Here is a 25474-nt window from a genome sequence, read left to right as displayed (position 1 = left end):
CACTGTGTGGTTTGTGCCAAGTACACACACTTCTGTGTTTTGTGTGCGCAGCACAGATGATAGTTATAACTCCAGGCATTCAATTAAAATTGGGAGTATTGTCAGAGGATTAACATTTAACAATAAGCCAGCGTTTACTGACATCAGAAGGTAATTAGGTTTTTAAAACTTGCCTGCTGTGTGCTGTATCTAAAGCTCTAAAACGAGACATGAATAACTTAGAAATGTTGTTAGAAAGCAATATCAGCTGGAGACGAAGTGCTCTCATTAGGGTTTTCATATAAATTAACGCTAAGAGGAACTGTTATAGAAACACAGATTAATTACTGTTTTAAAGGTTTACAGTCAAGAATATAGGTGGCTGAAAAGATTTGATTTCCTTGATCACATTTTCTGTTTTCTGCCTAGTCGCCAGAAAAAAGGTTTCTGCAAACCACAGATTCCTTACATATGCACTTTATTGTCGGCAGTTAGCATTGTCACCTCACAGCAAGAGGGCTCCTGGTTCGAACCCAGAGTGGAGGAGCCCTTCTGTGTGGAGTTTGCATGTTCTCCCTGTGTCAGCATGGGTTTTCTCCAGGTACTCCAGCTTCCTCCCACAGTCCAAAGACATGCAGGTTAACTGGTGACTCTAAATTGTCCGTAGGTGTGAATTTGAGCGTGAATGGTTGTTTGTCTCTGTGTGTCAGCCCTGTGATAGTCTGGTGACCTGTCCAGGGTGTACCCCAAATCTCGGCCAATGTTAGCTGGGATAGGCTCCAGCCCCCCATGACCCCCAACAGGATAAGTGGTTACGGAAAATGAATGAATTATTGAATGTATAGTGGATATATTCAATCTATACATTTCAACAACAATGTGTTAGGTTTAGGCACAGAAACCACTTGGTTATGGCTAAAGCTGGTCTCATTCCAAAGCCATTGAATACACTGCTTGGGCAGTGACCTCCACATCAGACACCAATGAAAAAAGCCATCCTTTCAAGTCAGGATGATACGTCAATGTGTAACAGTGCTCGATGGCGTCAGAGGGAAACACAGCAGGACAACAACATAAGTAAAGGGGGCGAAAAGTCCAAGTACAGTGGGTGGTAAGTAGGGCATTAACGACTTTGACTTTTTTCAGGTCGAATTTTCTGTCAATAAAGTCGAAGTTGAGTCGACAAGTAATTTTATGACGTCATCACGTTGACACAGCGGAGGAAAGTGAACTATCTCCACACATGTGATGTGTGTCTGTCAGGCCCGAACATACTTGGGCGGAACGTACGCGGAACGGACTCTGCGAAGGTCCACGCGGACTCAAAGCGGACGTCCGCAAGCCCTGTGCGCGCAAAGCTCAGATTTTACGACCGCGCGCACCAGTGACTGCTCGGTATGTATTTTTCACATCGCAGGGATTATTCACGGACATTTTTACAGGAAATTACAACACGGAAGTGTGCTCGACTATGAAAGCCCGAATGACTGCGGACATTCCTCTTGGAGTCTGCTCCGCTTATAGTACACCCGAGTATGTTCACTTAGTCAAGGATAAAGTATCAGCGTAAGCCAATCAGAGGCAGCGATTGCATTCCCTACACAAGCACACAGAGAGAGAGAGAAAGGGGGAAAAAACACACGACTTGTCGACTCCTCCCGGGGGGTGTCGACTTGTGCCACTGACGTCGACACGTCGACAAATCGACTTTTCTGTTAATGCCCTAGTGGTAAGGGTGGTTGATGGATCCGACAATCACAGACTTTCACCCAGGAGGCTGGTGTTTGCTTCCCGTATGAATGTTAAGCCAAACCCCGTTGTGTTTCTCTAAACCTAACCACGTGCTCTTGTTGCCTAAACCTAACCATATGTATGTGTTGGCTAAACGTAAGTACGTGTGTTTGTTGTTGAAGGAAAAAAGTGTCAATTGGTGTTGGTGTTGTACAGATGTAGCATGTTTATTTTGAAAGAGTATGTATGCAAACTGTGAAAACTAAAGTGTATTTTGAAAAGGCACAATGTCTGTAACAAGATGAAGTCATCAGCAACAGACACACCCAGGCTACCACACCCGTCATGTGTAGACGTCAAAAGTCCATGACCAAACGTCGATATGTCACAAGGTTGGAGGGAGAATGTGTTGTATGGTAGGGAAAAGACCATGTTTTGGCTTAAAATACCTGATCTGGGGGGCGTGATCCTGGCAACGGCTTTTCAAGATACAGTCCCCGCCCAAGGGTTGCTACAAAACCCTCATTTTTGGAGCCTAAAAACTGGATGGAAACATTGCAACTACTTGCTAAAAAAAACACTTTTGTTCTTTATTGGTCTTGAACAGTGTACAGTAGTCTGCAGCTTGGCCAACACCTCATTTAGGTGACACGCCATCCAACATCCCCTCCACTTCACTCAATGACAAAGTCAGCCTTTATATTGTGCCAGTTTAGAGACGTTAATATGTTACATATGAAACGTGCAAATGTCATGTAATTGTTTGCAGAGAAGTATAATGCCAGCGTTTTCTGAGCTGTCTTTATGCACTGTAACAGTACCGAAGCTGCATTTATTGTCTGTCTTATTTTATTTTACTCTTCATAGTTTTTCCAGTTTCTTTTTTTATGTGTGTTTTTATGCCTTATTTAAATCTCTTTGAAATGCCTTTGTGCTTGAAATTTGCTGACATGTGACATGTAAATTGGTTCAGAAGAATTTAAAACTACAGTGTATTTTCCTTGAAAACAGTTTTTGGCTTTGTCGAGTTTATTAAAAAGTCTAAACTTTGACAACTCTTCTTATGAACTTAGTCAAAAATATGACCTCTGTGTCTTCAATTGGTTTTGAATATTTCTGCAAATGGGCAGTAAAGGCTAGTTGGTGAGTGCTGCACAGACAACTTTTATGGAGATGGCGTATTGATTTTATTGTCAATTAAGCAGGATAGACCCATATAGCACTGCAGATCTCCAGATAAATTGTGTGGAAGACCATTTGAGAGCAAAGAGAACAGACACTCGGACATCTTGACTCTGAATTTGGGAGAAGTGTCCAACAAAATTAGAGTCAAGTTTCTGAAAGCAAGACGGAGCTGTCAATTAACACGACCAACTACTTTTAAAAAATGACAGAGGGGCGCTTTCAACTTTGTGTTCAGAGGATTGTCTGAAATATAACTCAAGAGAAGATGCAGGAGACTTTCAGACCTCTGTGTTTTATGCTAATGTGCTCAACAAAGGAGACAGAGTCCTGAGAAATTTCAAAAATCCTCCAGTGATAACCAACTCCACTCATACTGGCTTAGTTTAATGTTGTCTGTCAGGTGCAACATTTCAACCTGAGTCTTAAAACACCGGAACTCAGGGGCGACATATCAGGATGAAAGTGCAGAGTAAATAGGATGTTTTTTTATTGGGGTTCTCCATCCTTGTTATTGTGTCATTTCACATTGTGCACCTGTTTTACAACTCTTAACACTTCTATTAGTGCACTAACTGGTTAGCAAAGAGCTATGACTCAAGCCTTTGTAAGATTTAATTAGACTCCCCTGAAATTGTCATATAAGGCTGGCAGTGCGTTGAGTGTGGGCACATTTCATCCACAAAAAAGAAATGTTGTTACTAAAGTAAAAAGAATTCACAAAAATTTCACAAGTCCTGCTTTTGAGAAGTCAGCAGATAGAAACAGGATAAATCTGACGCTAAAACAACTCTGCTGTCAGTGATGCGTCATCAGAGCAGAGTCATATACAGTGACAGAAATAAAGAGGGTGTGATTTAACATGAGCAGTCCATGACAGATAATAGAGTCAGTCATGTCACAGTCAGGGAGATATTCATTACACTGATGGTGCATCAGAGGATGAGTCTGGATAATACCCCTAAATACAGAAAATTGGCAGAGGCCACAAATTCTCTTAAAGCTACAGTTGGTAACTTTTCTAAAAATGGCGTGTTGTATTTTCTCAAACTGTCACTGTATTCTGAAATAAGTACATGAGAAAGTCTGAAATAAAAAATAATGTCCCTCCTCCTCATCCTACTGCCTGTAATGGCGTTCGCTAGAATCTCCCTAGGATGTTTTCAGACACATATTTTAGTGTACTGTTAAGCTTTCTTTTTTTTTTCTTTTCTTTTTTTTACAGCTAAACAGTACACTAAAATATGATTCTGAAAACAACTGGGGAGAGAAACAGGCAATGAAGTAATTGGATCTTGGTTCATATTTAATCAGCGCTGGCTGGTTTTACTGTTTGACCACAGTTTACAAGCAGCGATTGACATGTTTGACAGCAGATTGTTTAGAGGTTCCTCGGCTCTGATTGGTTGTTTTCGTTTTTTTTCCTCCAGATTATCCGTCTCATTTAGTGCTGTGTGAATACCATGACAGCGACATTATGTGTAATGCTACAACGTCAGATGCTCACGTTAAACATGGTCAAAGTCTCAAATAATAAGGGTAACATATGTAAAAACAAACAAACAAACACACAAAACTGCCCATGAGTAAAACCCTCAGGTTTGAGAACATGCTGAATACCCTGTTTCCAACGTTTTACCTACTTGCGCAACAAGCTGGCATCTGCTCAAGACAGATTTCTTTATATGATCATCTGCTCCAGACACACGACAACAAGTGTTTACATTATGTAGCCTACACTGCTACATGTTAACATCAGGTAATGTAATCTTTCTCCCTAATTTCATGTCATGTTGCTGCTGGAGACATGTCCAGTTGTGAGGATTTTAGCTTAGAAGCTTTTATTGGTGATTTTTCATAGTAGAAAGTGCTGCTATACTCCATTACAGTCATTCCAAGCACAGAGACACCAAGACACAGAAGACCCGAAAACAGTGACCAATCAGAGCAGATTGGGCTTTTTCAGGAGGGGGGTGTCCTAAAGAGACAGGAGCTAAGAATGTGAATACAGGTGTTCCAGCAAAGACAGTATGAGGAAAACAAAGTGTTTTCTGAAAATTAAACCATGTTAACATGTTATCGTAAAAACTCAAAATACTAGTGGGAGCATGAAAGCAGTCATTATAGGTTCATTTTAATAACAAATCTGTGGTTCTTGCACATGTATGTTTTGACCGTGGTCCATCATTAAATCTAATTCTGCTTATATGAAACTATCTACTGTATTTTACTGTAAAATACAAATATGCATTACCCCACACAAAGCAATGTTCTCCAACATCTGTGGCAGCCAGAAAACATACATTTGTTGGACAGCAAAACGGCTGTTAGTACTAAAATGTGTTTGAATAACACTGTAATTAACTAAAAGAGAATTTAAAAGTTCTCTTCAAGTGTAATTACGACATGGAAATCTTCATACAGTAGATTCTGTTTCATGGCTCAAGCAAAACTGTGAAATTATGCATTATATCCAGGTGAATGCTGACACTATATTTTTCTGTATTAATGCATTGTTGTATTTTCCACTTCTCCAACATTCCTCCCTACAGGCTTTCATTCAACAAATTATAGACTATTAGTTGAGGCAAGACAGCCACCCTCCTTAAATGGCCTCAAGTAATGGAAACATACATCTCTCAACAAGTAGTCAATCTAGACACATTGACCACTAATGGCTTGAGTGCTGTGAGGAGTACTGTTTCTGATATGACCCCTGCTGTCATTATCATGGTAAGTGACAAATTGTCATGATCTGGGGTATAATTTTCATCTGGAGGGCCCAATCTGAAGATTCAGTGCTAATTATATGGGTAACTTGACTGAAAATGAGTCAGAGATGGAGGGATATGTTGATGTAAAAAGTTAATGTGAGGACAGAGAATAAAAAGAGAATAGGGAATGCAACACAATTTAGATCAAATGAAACAAAATCAGAAAGGTCTCTGAGTTTAAAATCATCTAGAATTAAAACAAAGCCTGATTAACATTTCCCTGAGACAATACAGTATAGTGGCTTGTCCCCTGTGCTGAAACAATGGTGTCGAAAATGATGATGCAGAGAGGAAGAGAGGGGCGGCTGTTATTTTGTGAGCAAAAGGCTGCTTTCTCACACTGAGTTCAATCCCATGTGAATAATCCTGCCTGTAAATCCGATGGGATTACCACTGAATTAATTCCAGTGTAAAGAGAAAACACAGCAGCACAAAGAGTGACAAGAGAATTGGATGAAAGAAGCGATGCATACCACGATATAGAGACTGGGTTTGCAAATGTACATATTCTTCCAACACACTGTGTAGCTGTGGCTGTGCTATTGTCTCTTTCAAACATTGTTGGAATTTTGTGAAACCTACGCATGTGTACGTGAAAAGTGACATGAAACAAGGCCAACACTGGATTTTGAGGGCTGATAAATGAAATATTTGGAGTGTCAAAGTACTTTTTGAGACCTGGGGTTTCAATGATTCAGCAGTTGTTCTCAGGTCTGTCTAAGGCAGCTATCAGACAGCCGCAGCTGATCTGGAGTGCTGCTGCCAGGGCTGTAACGAGGACCAAAAGGCTCAGCCTATAACTCCAGTTCTTATCATGACTTTGGCTACCACTTTCTCACAGAATCGACTTCAAAGCTCTAATGCTTGTCCATAAATCACTGAACAGTTTAGGTCCAAGATGCTTGTCAGATCTACTGACCCCGTATGAACCTCACAGACCTTTCAGGTCAGCTGGGTCTGAATTGCTGGCTGTTCCCAGAGTCAAAGCTAAACATGGTGAGGCTGCTTTTAGCTTCTCTGTTGCTCAAATATAGACTCACAAGTCAGTCTTTAGACGCTTTGCTTAACTAAAGACTGATGACTTTCTCCCTGATTTTGTGTTTAGATGGGCGGATACAATTTCAGAGTTTAAAAAAACTCCCTACGTTGCAGAACCAATAGTAAATCTGCAGGGCGGTCCTTCGGTGGCTCGCTGAACTGTTGTGCTTGTAAACATGGACAACCAAAAGAAACAAACATAATCTTTTACAAGGCCATGACTCATCCGTCCGGCAGGACAATAGAGGGAATCGCCTTGTTGTTTACAAATACTTCCGGGTAGAAAACCAGCAGAGCTTTTAGCTATATATATATATATAGCCTATATATCACATTTTTCACATCACTGTATCACCGTTTAGACTAATCCGATGTTTGAAAAGTCTATAAACACAATGATGGAACAAACATTACTATTTCTGTGTGCATGTTTAGCTGGGCTAACCATTAGCTGTTAGCCGTTAGCGGTGTCTGTAATAGGTAATAACTCATTAAACGGTTCGTGAAAAAAATATCTTTTCCAGCGGATATCTTAGTTACAACATGATTGAGCTAGTAAAGTAGTTTTGTGTTGCTATGTGTCGTATTTATTCAGTTTTGGGAAATCACGATGTCTAGAAAGCATCAGTGGCTGCAGCTGACAGGGACAGCTAACAGCAACAGCAAAGCTACAACAGGACATCATCTGTTAAAAGCCTCCCGTTGTCGGATACGACATGAAACTACTCCAGATAGCTCAATAATGTTGTAACTAAGACATCCGCTGGAAAAAATATTTTCTTTACGGATGAGCACACGTTTGATGAAACGGAGTTAAATCTCTCGGCATCCATTTTCAAGCTCTCTGTGTGTTTGTTTCCTTGTGGACGAGAAAAGGGGGAGCGCACATTTCCGAGAAGGCGTGTCCTTTTCAAAAATGCAAGAGGTGTTGCTTTGTTGCCGGCTATTTTCGCCGGTGTGTTAAACACACTTTAGAAAGGAGTGTCCCCAGACTATCAGAAGGCGGAGATCTCTGATTGTCTGGTGGCGAGACTAACTCAAATATGGAGTGAATTGCCAAAAGAGTGAACAAATCCAAGCTTAAGACCTACTTGTGTACCATTGCTTTTAAATAAATGTCTGTTCAATCAAATTTATTTGTTTGTTTTATCGTTATTAATCTGTGTACTTTCTCATTTGTTCTATTGTTTTTATCCTTGGATTCTTCTTCTGTGTAATCTGTAATACCGATGCTTGATCAGTGACCCCGAGGCACCTTTTGGGGTGCTTTCACACCTGCCCTGTTTGGTTCGGTTCAATCAAACTGATCGTTTGCCCCAATAGTGTGGTTTGCTTGGGCAGGTGTGAACACAACAATTGCACTCAGGTGCGCACCAAAACAACCAGACCAAGACCTTCTTGAAGAGGTGGTCTTGGTGCGGTTCGTTTGTGGTGAGAATGTCCGACCTCGATCCAAACCAACTGCAGTTGCAATATGCATGGTTTGGGTTCAACAAGCATGAGCATGTTACAGTCCTGGAGGATTATTAATGTACACCTCCTCCTGTACTGCCCTAATATGCACATTCAGCACATCCAGTGCATCAAAACATTGTTTTCTAGTTGGAGCCGCGCCTCGTTTTCAAACTGTATGGTTTGATTAAAATGAACAATGACAGCAATATAGTCCACGATGAGCAGCGCTAAAATCAACCTGCGTAGTTGTCCCTCCATTGTGACATTAGAAAGTGTCACATTTATCTTGCAAGTGTACTCTTCTTCAATGTTTTGTTTACTTCCTGGATTTTTCCCACTTGGAAATTCTGACCAATCAAGAGCAGCTTTCTCACACAAGGCATTTGATCTGGTCCGCTTGTAAATGCTGTCGTGAGAACATGAACCAACTCTAGGCAATTATGTAACTTTGGAACAAAATTAGTCCCTGATTCGGACCAAAGCAAGACAACTCTAGGTCTGAAAGCAGCCTTGGTGGCGGTATGAAGTCCACATAGAGCAGGTGGATGGGGAGGTGGATGGGTCAAACAGACTTTGGACTTTCACCACTGTCTGTGTCCAGTGTGACTTATTTTAATAAAGACATAATGTGCTAATATGTATAGCATACTACGCCTGTGACATATGTCAAAGACTGTATGCAATGAATGAGCAGAAACTGTACAAGTCCTGTGAAAACAAAAGTTAATTTTAAAAGACACATTTCATGTAACAGGTGTAAACTGACATGCTGTCCCTGACATCCAAAACTGACGCTAGAAGGTTCATACTTTGACGTGTAGTTTCCAAATGACAGTAATTGATGAGTTGGAAGTGAGAACGTGTTGCCTTTGGGTATCAATTGTGCTTGAAAATAAAATTGCCTTGTCTTAGCACTGCCTTTTTCTTGCTCTTGATCAAATCACTGCCATTGATGATACAAGCCCAAACTTCAACTCACTGCAGGGTAAAACATGACTATCATGTCTGCCTGGTGTTTATCATAGAGGTGAGTTTTGGACTGTTAAAGATTTCCATTTTAGTAAAGTGGTCCAACAAACACTCGCCGTTGACCCAGGAGACCGGTGGTTCAAGACTAAAAAACAGCAACTTCGGTTTGTGCCACTCAAAGCCAGGTGTTTTCTGTCCACATCCATGAGCTTTTCCTAACCATAACCATGTAGTGTTGTTGCCTAAAACTAACTGCTGACCCCTTACATGTCAAGTTACAATGCAAAAGTCTGCCCCGGCCTCATTTTATTCACCTAGGGCTTCTACTCAAGCAGCAAATAATGAAGAGTAAGGATGAGAACACGTTGGGGCAACCACAAATTGACTTGGGCAAGTAGGTGTCTGACCCCCTTGAACCCTGTCATGGCATGACTTGAGCCAAAGACTCCACACACACACAGTATCTCTGACTTTTCGTTATGCACACTCTAGCACATAAATTCTCATCTTTTAATGAGTCTCTCCTGATTGAAATGCCAGCGGGAGTTTCCCTGTCAGGCATAAGCTTGGTCAGAAGTTTAATGAGCCTTAGCCAATATTTAGCCTGACTTCAGTTACTCGTTCATACTGCAACATATTCACTCATGTCTTAGTTTCTTTGAGGCCGTGGCGCTGCTGTGTTTATGACTCGTAGTGGGATATGTGATGATGGCGACTGGTTCCTGTTCTGGATGCCACTGATGATTGGTGTTATGTGATGATTATGTCCTCCTCTTGCTCTTCCGGTACTGTTTAGTTTCAGCTTTCTTTGCCACAGCTTCCCAACTCTTTTTCATGTTTACTTTATCTTACTATCATTAGAGGGCAATGTCTGCAGTTTGCTTTGTGTATTATTGCTGCTGTGGCATATTAACACATTGCTTGCAGTTCTAATAGTTGTGGGAATAAGAAATGCTGCACTGAGACCTGCTGTCACACTGTTTGAGTTCTCACCGGGTTTATAGATCTAGTTTGTCTGTCAGTATTTAACTCTCTCTCATGTCAGCAGTTGGGCCTATTAATGAACACGGTGTCAGTGTTCATCTTGTCTTCCTCATTGCACTTCCAGTATCTCCTGGTCATTAATCTAATATTGACATTTCCTTGGCACATGATTACGGCTTTCTCTGATACTTGAAAGAGCCGAGACAAAGATCTGTAGTCAGGCAGAGTGTTTTACAGCTGAACGGTAAAGTCTTCTTCACAGACGCTGCCCCACCATCTGCTCAGCTGCGATGCTGCTACTCAGCCAACTCACGTGCTGCACAGCACTGTAAACACTGGAGTCAGTCTGCAGGACAAACAATGTAGTGACACTGTGAAACATTAACTCAAGTGTTTCAGTGTGGATTTAGTGTGTTTACTATGTTGTGAGCAGATTCTGAAAAAAAGTACAGGTACAAGTTGTAATGTGATAAAATTATGGAATGCAGCTGTAACTCAACTGAATATGTTTGCTTCTTGTTCCATTTTCAGCTAAGCCTTGCAGCCTTCCAGTCATATTAAACTCCTGTCATGCATTGCCAAACCCAAGCAAACATGCAATATATTACAGTCCGTGCTGTTCATATCTATGGTACTGTCCATGGATTACAGTGACGATGCTGTGAGGAATGGAAGCTACTGTACTGTACTGGGAGCTTCTAAACTGACTATCGTATCTATCTATCTAAACCTGATTTTATAATTGACCGTTAGCTAAGCCTGCACCCTGTAGAAAAATACATATAATAAAACATTACCTTCCAAACTCGGTAACTAGCTACCTGTTTATATTTGGCTTTTCTGGGGAGGGGTTTAGCAAACGATCATTTACTCAGGGGTAGGTAGTGACATGTTACAAGTAACACACATGACTAAAGCTGCAGTCACACCACTGTGTGGTAACTACCCAGACAACCGCCTACCTGCAAGAGCGTTTGTAGAGATATGGTTGATCTTCAGGGAGTTGTTAAAGTAGAATGGATGAACACCAGACAATAACTTCATATCTCAGCTGTAGTTTTATTGTGGGCAGATGTTGATGTGATACAGGTCAGGTTTCAGCATCCAAAAAGAGGTTTATAACACAAATGCAATCATGCAATCATCTACCCTAAACAAATGTCAAGCTCCGACTGATACCCAAGTGACGATCATTATGCATTTTCCCAAAAAGCAAAGTGTTATTAAAAGTGGCTGCTGCCACTGTGGTCCACGGCTGCGATGACAGGCAGGTACTTGCCAGCACTGGCAGAAGCTAGCTTATTGTCTAAGACAATGGAAATCACTGTAATTACCTTACCATCTGAAGTTTGGTGGAAATGTTATCCCAGAGCCAGGCCTTCTGATTGTCCTTATAAGTTCTTAAGTATGTATTTTTGTGGAATGAGTACTCTAGATGTTCCTTTTGAAATGTACTTCTATTCTTTACTCAAGTATATTTTTGAGCCAGTAATCTTCTTTTTACTTTGCCATTGACATCGATATCTTCATTACAACTGGGGGATAAATCAGTTGGTACATTCGTAAATCCAATCTGATGTCCTACACTAAAATGAGAGTGGTGTTGCTCGAGAGAGCGTTCGATTTCTATCTGAATTAACAAACAGTTAAGTAGTACTTTATTTGGAGAGCGCTCCAAATATATGAAGGGTCCAGTTTGTGCCAGAGTGCGCTCATCACATTGACGGTCATCCTAACAATCTTTGCACTGCAAAGATGAATATATCTCCACAAATACCATTTGAGTTAATCACAAATGGTCTTCAGAAAAAGACGAACAGAAGGAAGGAAGCTTCGATACTTCACTGTATATCTCTGAGTATGCTCATGTGGCAATGGCTGATGTTGCAACGTGCTGTCTGATCAAGCTGTTAACTCATCAGATTTACACACACTGGTTGCACAATAAATGGAAACATACAGATAAAAATTCATGATATAAAGTAGCTGGTCTGTGGTAATGTGTAAACCTGCCTAAAAGTGTAGAAAGCTAGTGTGCAGGAGAATGTTTATGTGGAACTTGGCAACATTTCAGTCCCAGGCCAGTTACGGGACTATTTGGGCCCTATTTAGATGGTCTAAAGCAGATGGCGGAGGGCGCATAATCCATGTCACAAGTGTCATTGCTATTTAGATACAGGCGCAGTTGTCATTTTCACGCCCTGCACCTCCGTCTTATATCTAGCAAATGAACTTGCGCTCCTCTGGGTGTGTTGGTCTAAAAATGAGGAGTGGTCAGGCGCAGTCATGGCGCGTTGCTAGTTAGATGACGTAAAAAGCAAATGCACCAGTGACCAACAAAAACCTGGTCTAAAGTTGGCGCAGTATTTCGCTGTTAAACAAGTTAGTAATATGCATCTCTAGGCGGGTGCACAACGCGCGTGCACTCTGCTCAGACACACACGGAGCAGCCACACATAAGCAAAAGATAACAAATAAAAATATGATTACAATGTGAAAGATTATTATTGTGCACATTAAAATATTTATCAGAAACACATCTTAATGGTCAGTCATTAATCAGAATGATCTAATCGCAGTAATAATGATCATCATAATCCGGGAGATCCAGCAGTATCCGAATATACGGAACTGCGAGCAGACCTCCACGGGCTGATGATGCATAGCCTGTAAAATGAACTTGTCTTTCCCAAATGAATTGTGATCATTTTGGAATGTAAATCACAAAATCAAAGATGTGAAAATGTTTGATAAACTTTATTTTGACATAAACACAACAATAACCCACTTCTGTGAACTAAAAACGTAAACATATAGCCCTACAAGTACAAATGTATATGTAAAAAAAAGCTTTTAGAACGTAAAACTGAAGATCATCTTGTCAGGAGGAGGAGGAGGATGCACAGCGGCCGCACAGCCCGCCGCACAGCCAGGGGCACCCAGGGGAAGCTCCGCAGCCAGACCAGACAGGCCCGGGTGCAGCCACGGGAACAGCCCTTCCTGGACCTTCAGGCGGGGGGGTTCAGGATGCTGGAGAGGGAGCTGGGCTCTCTAACCTCCCGGGTTAAAATAAAATTGAATAACTTACAATTTGTTGACAGCGTTTCTCCCGTGCGCGCGCTCTCTCTTTCTCTCTCGCAGTCTCACTCTGTTTCTTTTCTTTTGACTTTTCTAAGATGACAGATGCTGAATATATACTCCCTATCTGATGCTGTGGCTGTTTGTGGTTAGCTGAGAGGGATGTGAACTTATTAGATTGCAGCTGTGTTAATCAAATCAGGTTGGGTTTCCATTACGCGTGCCAAACGTGCCAAACGTGCCAATCCCCTTTGATCTGACATCAGATGTGACGGGACAGTCAGTATAGAGATACATTTATCGTCTCCTTAGCTGTAAAACGCTCACTCTTTCCAGTTGGTAGGTCCGCCATCTAACTAGCTCTCTGCCGTGCGCTCCAATCGCGCCTCTTTTAAAGGGAATGAAAGGTGACACTCTGATTGGCTTATTGAATGATACACCCAAAACCCAAACTCACAGAGTAAGTCCAACCCTTTTAGACTCTCCGCCATGGTGCACAGTCTGAAAACGCGCTGTCTAACTAGCAAGTGACTGGGACACGCCCATGCGCTGCACGCCTGGTGCTTTGCGTTTTAGACCATCTAAATATGGCCCTTTGTGTTAATGGAACCAACCATACAAATTGTAATATGTTACTGCTTAATACTGTTAACTAATAAATGATGCTTGTAGACCCATAATGGATTACTGGGCAGGCCTACTGGGCACAAGTGTCAGGGGCCCCTGGGCTTCACTTGCAAAATGTCAAATGTCAAATTAACACCTAACAGACCAAGATGAAAATCAAAAATCAAAATGAACACAAAGAAACAAAATCATTACAATGATGGGCAAAACATCTACAAAGAGACACAAAACTACAAAGAGACACAAAACAACCACAAATTCTGCATATCATGCTCCTATGTAGGAGAGCGGGTGGGGCTCGTGCATATCTGGGCCCCGGGGCCCATTGTCTAATAATCTGCCCATGTCTAGAACTCTTGTATAAAAGCATTATTACACTTGAGGTTGTGCTGTGATTATCTTCAGCTTCCAGCCACACTCCCTCTTGTTTGATATTGTTGAATTTTTTTGATTAGCCTACCCGCTCTACTTCATTAAAACAGTTTTATCAACAAGTGCTTCATTTTGCATTGGCCCGAACACCTTAAAAATATTAAAATGGAAAGTAATTTGTACTCTCAATGTTACTTTGCTTTTCTCTGACTGATGGATCACAGGCGAGGGAATGTCCTGACACTGGGGGCTTTCCTATAGGTGTTTAAACATTATGACTCCAGGCAAGTGAAGGAGAGGATTTATTTTCACGCCTTTGCCCTCTGCATGTAAAAAATATGTTATTAGAGAAAACTGGTCTTCACATGTGCTGCACTCTTGAAACCATCAGGCATTAATTGCCTCTTCCTACATTAATAATTAAACCAGAATTTTATACTTTGCTTAATGAGCTACAAAAGAGTCGCCTTTGTGATATGCACTCTCGTGCCCCAGATGAGGGGGAGAAATCTCTCCATCATTGTGTAAGAAAATTACATATTCAACAGTATCATAGTGTTTCAGTATCATAATTGTTTCCAGTTTATTTAAATTCATTGTCATTAATAAGTATGTTGAGACAGCATGGATAGGAGTTGAATTTAATGGGTTGTCCATTACATGTTTTTGTCTTCAGTCACACCCTGATTCTTAAAGTGTGTGTGCATCTCTGAATGTGTGTGTCTGTGTGTTTTGAAGGATGGGAGAGAAAAGGGTGTCAGTGCGAGAGCGAGAGAGGAAACACTACATGTATGAGTCTCCAGATGAAATGGAGGTACATTGTGTACTGAGAGATACTTTTCATCACCGTGATAGTGATTCCCTTTCATTTTGCTGAGAATCTCTCACATCAGTCGGCTACTTAAAGCAAAAAATGCAACACTCTCTCTGCAAAGAGAGCCTGAGGTGGGTTTCTGAAAAGCTTGAGAGCACAGAAGACAGGTCTATTTTTTCCAGCGTGAAATGGACCTCAAGCTGGGGTAGACAGTTTTCTGGAAAAGGGAAAAAAAGCCTAAATTTGAAAATACAGCTCTCCCGTCTCACCCTGTTCTCTTCCCAGGGTGTCAAATAGGTAGCTTGGTCAGCAGCTGTCTGCATATGATTCCAATGCACAAGGCTTTCAACTAACTCTGATGAAAATCCATGGCAATGATATGAAAAGAGCGAGACAGTTTGAATAGGCTTGAAGGGAAAGAGTGGTGGACTGGTCAAACAAACACTGGACTTTCACCCAGGAGACCAATGTTAGTGTCCTGTGTGAGACACGTTGAAATTTTTTAAACTACACTACAAAGTGTCACACATACTACATAGTTTTGTTGCCTAACACCCGGGCCACACTGCCTGCATGAGCAGCATGTGTGTGTTTCAGAACCTCTTTTTTGTTTTTTCAGCCCCTGTGCCAACATGTTAGAGCAGCCACCATGTCCACATGAACAACATTGTTCAAGCGCAGCTGATGCAAAAATGACAGTGTAAATAATCTTTTGACAATCATATTGGACTTTGACCACCTATGACCACCTTTCACTACAGTTTCAATATCTAGATCCGACAATTCTTGTGAAGTCCAGAAGTGGAGGACACAATTCATGTAAGGAACAGAAATTGACGTGCCGTCCCCTAAGGATCCTAAACAGATGCTCGAGGGACATGAAGAGCACAGTTTGAAGTGTAGGGCCACTGAACGAGCTGTTGTATTTGACGAGTTGCGAGTGAGAATGTGCTGCTCCCCTAGCATCTCTGTCCTATGCCCCTCCCACCTGTACCAGTTTTAGTCATTTATTTCAGTCATCCTGATTGTGATGCCATCATATAGCAACAGTTCTATGAAAATTACCGTCCTGTTTTCCTTCTGAACTTGCGAGACTGTAAAGCCCTTTGAGATGACAAACTGTGATTCAAGACTAGCTAGCTACATGGACATGAACTTGAACTAGCTGCGGCTGTGGACCTCTGGATACAGTTAGCAGAGGGCTACACTATTAGTAACATTTCACTTGTCAGACTCTTTTGGACTCGTTGATAAGTCTGTCTTCCTTTTTTGGGTTGCTTTGCAGAGTAGGCAGTTGTTACCAGTACTGAAATAGCAACCCTTTCTGCAGGATTCTCCACCTTTGAATCAGGCTTTCACGATCTGAAGGGACGTGGATGCACATCTGCATCTGTAGATGAACCAGTAGGAACGCCCTCTCTCTGAAATGACCTGTTACTGACCAAAGTCTCCTGTCACAGACTAGACTCTACAGCTTGAAAACAGAGCTGAGAGAAGGCATAGAGGTCTTATTTTCTCCCAAACCACTTGAATTACAATAGACTGAAAGGTTAAAGAATTTTTTTGACCCAGTGATGCCAAAACACTGCCTATCCCAGCTTTAATGCCTGCGCTGCTCCTCCTCACCAGCAGCTTTTAACAGCAAAAGAAGCATCTTCTCATCTTATTCAAATATTTTCATTCCTTCTTCAAAGTGAAGATGATCAGACAGAGAGGTGTCAAAAAAGAAAAGGAAGAAAGATTTATGTAATTCTTTTCGACAAACACAAATTAGATCATGGCTATTATCATATTCATTTGCATGGGGCCTCATTCAGCGAGATGCCAAATTACCACAACATAGATGTATTTCAATGGCTCCTACAAACAATATAAGGCTCATTACCCCAGTATGACCAACATCACCATCTCCTGACCTACATTTGTGTAATGAATTCAGCCGCATGTGCCACAACTGTGCTGGGTTGGAGGCAAACCCCTTCGGTATAATGTCAGCATCACAGCCAGTCAACCAGTGGCTTTACTCTGAAACATACAGTAGCATATTGCACTCCTATCATACAGCAATTTAAACCTTATAGAGAAGTTAAATAATATTAATCATATTATGAGCCTAACCCTTAACCCGGAGGTTCAACCAGCTTTAACGAGACAGAAAAAAAGTCCCTGTAATCTTTATATTATCATCAAAATATTCATTAAAGTAGGGACTAGATAAAAGACAGCTCTGTAAACTTTTATTAAGCTGTGATCAGTGACCTTGAAGAACTGAAAATGTGTGTTTTAGGGTTTTAAACATAACGTGCTTCTTGCATCCTTCAGCTGTTTACTCACCCTGAAAATCAGTTTTGGCACCCTGGGGCTTCATGCAGGTTTTATCCATGTGGACTATTGCACTTAACATGCTTAAAACCACGTGAAGCTCTTCTTATGTCTCCAGAGGGACTTGAATATTGTCTTGGCTATATAGTGACCTTATCATAGTCTTTCTGTGACATCTCCATCTCTTATGGTGCCATTACAATAGTGCTGTTGGGACTTATGCGGTTCCTTTGGCGATCACAGGTGACCTTATCATACTGTCCTGCATTTATGCTGTGGACCAAGATTGTCCGCGGAGCTGTTTGATCTTGTTTTAGATATTTGAACCTGTGATATTTGCTTTAGTTGAAGTAAAAATATCATACTTCACTGTCGTTTGGAAATAAAATGCAACGCCATCTGTCCTGCGCCCTCTGATCCGTGCGTAATGGGAACAAACACGGACCGGTGGTGTGGTTATTTTAAAAAAGAAATGATTGTCAAACTTACCATATTTTTTTTCTTCATTTGGTGAATATCTCTCCTCTTTCTCTCTGATAAAAGCTGAGCACAAAAGAGATCAGGGAATCCCAGCAGCGGTGTCCTTTATTTACGCACGTCCAGTACAAGCAAGCGAAACACAGACTGAGGGAACCGGCGGACAGCTTGAGTAGCTGATGTAGGAGCTGGGATTGCTTCACATCTCATCTAAACACAGTTAAACAGATGTAATTTCAGCTGTCCCGCAAACTTGAGAGACTCGAATTTATGGCATTCTGCTTCAAAAATGTCTTTCTCTCAAAGTTCAATCCCTAAAATGTGTGAAAAGTGTAAAAAGTGTGTTGCCGTCGGAGCTCCATCTGATGCATCAAGGCGCAGCTCATTGTGGGTTGTCTCCAGTAACAATCAAACCCCCCGGGGAGAGACACGGGGGCTTCCCGGTGCTGATGCGATCCGCTCTGCTCCGGGAGAGATCAGAGAGACGTCAACAAGTTGCATTCAGATCTGCGTCTCTGGGAGGTTTTGATGGGACTGGCTGCGCGGCAGATCTGCTCTGTGCGCCCCCCACACACTGTGAGTGATTTTAATCGACTGCAACCACGGGCGTGTGTTTCCAAGTAAGTCAGTGGATTTCTTTGACAGTCCATTTCTTGTGACTGTACACAGCGAGGAGGTGCTCAAGATCAGGTGCAGGGACCTTCCAGAGGCCCCTGGCAGTTTAAAATGGCCCCACTGCAAAACTCAGCTGAATTTTTATTCAACTTTTAAGTCACTTGTAAATATGAATACTGATCATTTTCTAAAGAATATATTGTCTGACTAAATCCTCATCAGGTTCAATGAATTGTGAGACAATCCCAGACTTCTTATATATATTTCAGTCCTTACTTTAAAGGGATGCTGCACCCAAAATCTGTCGTTTGAATATCAAACACTGACCCCATGCAGACTTTAAGTGTGGCAAACCTTTGTGGTTTTTCACAGCGAATGACAGCTGTGAACTGCTTGGATTCAAAGCAGGATTTCAAGTTTTATAGTAGGAAAAAGTACATTAAAACATCCAAAGAATATCTCAAACATTCCAGGCAGTATAATATCCTGCTTCTGTTCAGTCTGGATCTGCACAAACAATCTCTTTTTGAGCCTTACAGTAGTTGCATGTGTAGGTTTCATTAAAATTTTATGATTTCTAAAGCCTCGTCCGCACACATTACTCTTATGTCAATACAGTGCTGATGTGATACGCACTTTAATGCTGAAGCAGCATGCATTGAGTTTGTACTAGTTTTACAGTGAAAGTGCATGCATCAGTAACAAACAGAGTCACTGTTGCAATGCAGCATGACTACAAATTAGTAGCAGTCTCTGTGTGTTGCACTGTAAACAGAATAAAACCACTGGCACTTTTACCGAGCAGTCGTTAGTATTTTTTCTCTGAAAACTGTATCTTAAATTGCTAATGATTTCTATTAAAATCAAGAAGTAATATGTTCTTCTTGCAGCATTAAGGCATTTACACACTGAGAGGAAGACCTTTTTTGTCTATACTCGTGAGAATTGTAAAAAAAACACAGAGGCTCTGAAGCCTTATCAAAACCAACAAACTTTATTACACCTTTCAACCTTGACTAAGGCAGCCTGATCTTACCTTTTGTGATAAAAGTCCTAGATATATATCCTGCAGGACCTCAATTTCAATCTGCATTTTGCTAAAAGGGAACTCATTAAATAGCTTACAGTAGCTTACATTGTACAACAACTTGTCTTGTCAGATGCTGCTCTGGGTCAATATGATCTCAGGAGTTGTTGCATATTTGCGTTGCTGCTGGCAAATCTGTTCACATCAAAACCTTTCATTTAACAAGTGTTGCAACTGTTGCAAATTTACATCGCTGCAGGTATGAATAGTTCTGATGCAAATATTCGCAGGTGAGTATTTTGCATTTTCATGTTGTATATTTGTCACATCCCCAGTGTGGAAAGGCCTTCAGTGTAACCATATCATTTTAAAGCTCAAAAAACTATAAAGCTGTAAACTGATGTACAGATTAAGATTAAGTAATTATTGAATAATAATAATAAGCTTTATTTATACAGCTCCTTTCATACAAGAACTGCAGCACAAAGAGCTTTACAATAAGGGCAGTATAAGCACTGAGTGCTTCATGTGAAAATAGACATAATGGACATAAAACAGACAAGGCAATTCAATATAAAATGACATTTAAAACAGTTTAAAACATGGATTAACTGATTCATAAAATCATAAAGTTGTAAAACTATAAATCATAAAACCAAGTTAGATTTTAAAAGAGTTGCAGCAGGGTGAAGTTTAAGTTGAAAGAAAAAGAGTAAGAAGAAATAGTGTCAGACCTGCATCAGGAAGTCACAGCTGGTTAAAGGCTAAAATGAACAGATACGTTTTTAGCTTTCTTTTAAAGATATTTTTAGCTTCCCTGATATCTATATGTAGTGTGTTCCATAGCTTTGGGGCGTCATTGACAAAGACTGCATCCCCAATCTTCTTTTGGCTGTTACTGGGAACCTCCAATAAACTAGCAGCAGATGACTGCAGTTTTCTTGGAGGCAAATAGTTAACAAGGGAGTTAGCAATGTAGCTTGGTCCCAGCTGTAGGGCTTTGTATTCAGGGAGGAGGAGCTTGAAATCAATTCTAAATGTAACAGGAGGTCAGTACAGAGCAGCTCAGACTGGCCTGATGTGCTCTCTCCTCTCAAGTTAATAGCCGAGTAGTCTCTATATACAGACTCTACATTCAGTGAGACGGAAATTCGTCTCCTACGCCTAAATCAAACTAGAATACCAAAAAATAGGGGTTCTGCCCCCAGAGGCTGTATCGCCGTCTGCCGGAAGTCAGACGTCGAATACAGCCGATGGGTTCCGAGGATGATAGCTGAGCTGCAGAGTTTTAAATGAGCTGAAGTCTCTCAGTGGTGTTTTTTGGGAAGCCAGTAAAAAGTGTGTTACAGTAGTCAAGTTGGCTCTTGAATAAAGGCATGAATCAGTTTCTCAGCATTTTTTTGATTTGGAAATGGTCGTACCTTAGCTTTGTTTATGTGTTGGAGAAATTATGTTTTTGTCACCATGTTAATGTGGGACTTGAAGCTTAGATTGGAATCAAGGATCACACCAAGACTTGTAACCTTAGACTTAATACAAGGAGTAAAATTCCCCAATTCTGCTTAGACTGTTTGAGCAGTCGGACTTATTATGTCAAAAGTGTGTCACAGATTCAAGCAGAGTAATGAGGACAATTGCAGCTCTCAGCTGATATGTCCCCTTCCCTGTCCTGAGGCAGGGACTGTTTACTTATGAGACTGCAGAAACCTGGTTTTTGACGGCTGTTTGCCAGTTTCCAATGAAATCCACTTATTTCCACAAGTTGAGGGAACTACCCTGAGAGAGAAACACTGAAAATGTCACTGATGAAAAACCTGCATCTCAGCCATTCTTACATTAACTACACCAAACTGCAGAGATATTTACTGAGATTCTGCAAGCGTGGCAATAATAGGCGACAACAAAGACTGAGCAGCTGCCATAGGAAAACTTCTTTGACCCCTGCGGAAGACTTTGACAGCTTCTTCTGGATAACATGGCTGAAATTGAGGATTAGGGATCACACATTGGACATCAAAGTGTAAGCACATATAGCACATGTCTCAGAGGAAAAATGACCAAGAAAGAGTCCCCTAAATAATGCCATTGCCTCATGGAGCGTGCAGAATTCAGCATTAGGTTGCCATAGACACTCTCTCTTCTGTTTTCCCTGGATCACTTGTAAAGAAAATGCACAATTGGGCCGTTATTGACGACATGGTTAAACATATGTTTGTCTGTTAGCAGTCACCTTCATTTACACTGATATTTTCCATTAACTAGATCATCACACTGCTCCGTTTCCTTTGGTTATCAGTGAATTAATCTCAAGAGAGTTCTCTGAAAAGCTCCACTTTTAAGTAGGAATAAAGTGTCTTAAAATTATTTTACATGCTCCGCACTAATTCGCAGAAAGAGCGGTCTTGTTAGTTCATTAAATACTTTGATTAAACTGCTTTTTTCTCTTCCATCTTCTGTATATTTTATCTTTAATTGAATCAATAGCAGCTCCTTGAAAGCTAATTAGCAGGCTCTTCAAGTATAGAAAATGTTAATGAAGAAATGGAGCACATTACTTGCACACATGTAGGCACACAGACGTATATACACACACACACACACACACACACACTTTATGGGCTTTCTTAAGTGGAAACAAAAACTGCTGGGCTCAAAATGAACAGATTTGTCTTTGATGCCATCATCTCCATCCCGGGGAAATGGAGCGACCACATGGGAATGAAAAACAGTGCAGGCTTGTTTTGCAGTTTAGCTCTTTGAAATACTTCTCTCTGAATGGAGGGTCAGAAATGTGTCTTTCCTTGGCAGCAGCGAGATGTTCTACTATTTCAGTTAAAGGTTCAATTGATGAGTTTTTTTTTGTCTTATTATTTTTAAGAAAAGTGTGGCTTCTGCAGCACTTTCAGGAACAACAAGTCTTTGATTTAAAAGGTGGAGAAGAGGCCATCTGAAGTTTGAAAGTTTCTCTCTCCCCAGTAAACACTGGACAGGTCAACTGGTGAGTCTGATATGAAAAGACAAAATAAACCCTGGGTGGCTTGATCCTTTTTTAGAGCTGCCAGCTGCCTCCAGGTGTGTGTGACAGAATTATAAATTTATTGCATTCATTACAAGTCCTTTTTTCAACAACTAGCTTAAGTGTGTTGTCCTTCATTTAGGATGTGATAGACCTTTACTAATAACTACAATGGCATTATAGTGTCTTCAGGTGTCTGTTGGAAATATCAAAACAAGCTGAGAACCATAGACTGTAAAAAATAGTGGCTGAAGCTATATACTGTGACATCACCCACTGGTTTGTGGACTCCCATTTTGAGGCCTTGAGTTCAGCATTACAGCTGTTGGCATCTTGGGTTGGTTTTTTTTGAGCCAGAAGTGACCATATTTGGGTGAGAGGCTGGTGCCGAGGAGGAATGAGGGGTGGATCTGAGTGACGAGCTGAGGAAACTATAGACAAAAATATAAACGGTTGAGATATATAAAAATTAATCCCCCGTCCAGATGCCATGAAGGGGAAATTAGCATCCGAGACCTAAACCATCCTATTTAGTTGGGCATTTTACCATGGGTGTCTATGAGGACTGACTGGCATTCGGAGCCAGCCTCAAGTGGCCATTCAAAGAACTGCAGTTGTTGACACATATTGTTGGCTTCCTTTTCAACCTGTTCTCACTCCGAAGTCGTCAAAATCCGGCACTTGGCAGTGACTTCCAGCGCCAGACACCTACAAAAAAAGCTGTCCTTTAACGTTGGCAAGATGTGCAGTCGGTCGCCTTTGTAATGTAACGGTATCTGGTGGCGTCACGGGGAAACATGGCAAGATATGAATCAAAGTTAAAGCGGCGAAAGTCTGAGTAGGGTGGGTGGGAGGGGTTGTGGATGGGTCCAACAACTACCGATTTTGTTGCCTAAACCCACCAAGTTGTGGCTGTTGAAGGAAAAAATGTTGGTGTGGTGTTGTACTGAAGTAGTGCGTTTATTTTGAAAGAGACTGAATGGAAACGGTACATTTCCTGTTGAAACGGAAGTGTATTTTGAAAGAAGACAACGCATGTAACAGGCAGAACTTGACATCAACAACCAACGCACCCAGGGTACCTTGCACATCATATCTGAATGTGGAAAGTCCATGACCAAACCTCAATATGTGACGAGGTTGGAGTGAGAATGTCTGGACCTTTTTCAGCCCTGAAGGTTGCTGCTTGCTGAGAACACAAAATAAAAGGAAACTACTGTGTTTTGTACCATCTCCAAATAGGTGTCTTGTAGGCCTAAATAATATCACAACATCACGACAATAACATTTTGTCTATAGATAACGAACTGAAGAAAGCTGAGGCAGACCAGTGACTTTAACTATATTTAAATTCAACCTCTGTTTATTGCACAATACATGTCATTCAATACTAAGACTAGTTAAAAATTCTAATAAAACATATCTACATCCTTCTCAGTAAATCTTTTTATTTTGCACCACATCTTTTATAGTATGACCATTTTATGGCCTCTGGGGATACCTTACCCACAAAATGATCATTTCTATACGTGTTACATTAAATTTGTAAAGAAAACTTTGTTTGGCCTGCATTCCTCCACATTGAACCGAGAATCTAAAAACAGATAATTCCTGATAAATTTGAATAAAAGAGGTCCATGCTTAACAACAGCAAAACTATATTAAAACATCAGTTTACAAACTTTGACACAACTTGTGCTGTATAATCTAAATCTTATTTATCCAGTCATATGCCCGTTACAAGCAGCACGGTGGAGCAGTGGTTAGCGATGTCGCCCCACAGCAAGAGGGTTCCTGGTTCCTGGTGGAGGGTTAAAACCCAGGGTGGAGGAGCCCTTCTGTGCGGAGTCTGCATGTTCTCCCCATGTCAGCGTGGGTTTTCTCCGGGTACTCCGGCTTCCTCCCACAGTCCAAAGACATGCAGGTTAACTGGTGACTCTAAATTGCCCATAGGTGTGAATGTGAGTGTGAATGGTTGTCTGCGTCCCTGTGATAAACTGGTGACCTGTCCAGGGTGTACCCTGCCCTCAAGCCCACTGTCAGCTAAATAGGCTCCAGCCCCCCAGTGGCCCCCCAGCAGGATAAGCAGTTACGAAAATGAATGAATGAATGTATAAATGGACGCTCATTACTTCCCAGACACATGCATTGAGAGTGTTTTGATATTGTCAAGTGCGGCCATCTATTATTTCAATTTATCAGTAAAGTTTGCCTTTTTTCGATTCTTCATTTACCACAGAAAAACAACATTTTCTTCACAAATTCAACGTAATACCCAGTGAAGAACTGATGACCATTTTGTGTGTGAAGTATTCTTTTAGTATTGACTGTAGAGATATGACAGGAGATGAGGGGATAGAGATGCAGTACAGACAGATATATTTTATGGTTGGCTCCTAAATCCCACAGGTAACAAGGGCACCCCACATCACAGCTTTCAGCAGGACTGAGTGAGCTGGCAGATTCTTCTACTTCTACTTAACTCTGGAAAACAAGTTGTCATTTTAGATCGCGGACCACTACTGATTCTTATCAACATGTTTGACATGTGAATTAAACTTGCTAAAGCCATCTTCATGAAAAAGAAACATATTCAATGCTTGAAAAATACAAAGAAAGCAGACACTTAAATACCATAAAGAGTGACCTCATAGTCTAAAAACATGACACCAAACACCTCACTTCAGTTTATTGCTCTCTTCCTAATCAACAAATCCTAATTTGCCTCTCATTGGCTTGCGAGCCGTTGCAGTAGTACCATGTGGTAACAGCGAGACTCCAATAAATCCTGTCACATCTATATTTGACAGAGTGATATACAGCTTAGTGGGAGGTGAAGCAGGATGAGTGTGCACATTATAGTCTCCTGGAGATTCACTGAGAAGGAACCAGATATCTTTATTGCCTCTCCAATTCAAACACTTAAAAGATCAAACTTACAGCCCCTCCCTGGTTGTTAGGCCCATAACAAAGGCATTATTGTGTTATTATCGTACCCACAGGGCAAAAACAGA

At 41.1% G+C, this 25474-nt stretch overlaps 1 protein-coding gene across 2 annotated transcripts in view; it reads right to left on the bottom strand.

The window, feature by feature from the left end:
* Positions 1-18378, bottom strand: part of htr1d (5-hydroxytryptamine (serotonin) receptor 1D, G protein-coupled) — a 40733-nt gene extending 22355 nt beyond the window's left edge. For both annotated transcript variants that reach the window (XM_078175079.1, XM_033642123.2), the window contains exon 1: positions 17815-18378. The gene's annotated coding sequence lies outside the window, so the exon portion shown is untranslated. The remainder of the gene's footprint in view (positions 1-17814) is intronic.
* Positions 18379-25474: the final 7096 nt, after the last annotated feature.

Source organism: Epinephelus lanceolatus, chromosome 15, assembly GCF_041903045.1.
Source record: "Epinephelus lanceolatus isolate andai-2023 chromosome 15, ASM4190304v1, whole genome shotgun sequence".
NCBI lineage: Eukaryota > Metazoa > Chordata > Actinopteri > Perciformes > Serranidae > Epinephelus > Epinephelus lanceolatus.
Note: the sequence above shows the minus strand (reverse complement) of the source record. Positions and strands in the feature narration are given on the sequence as shown.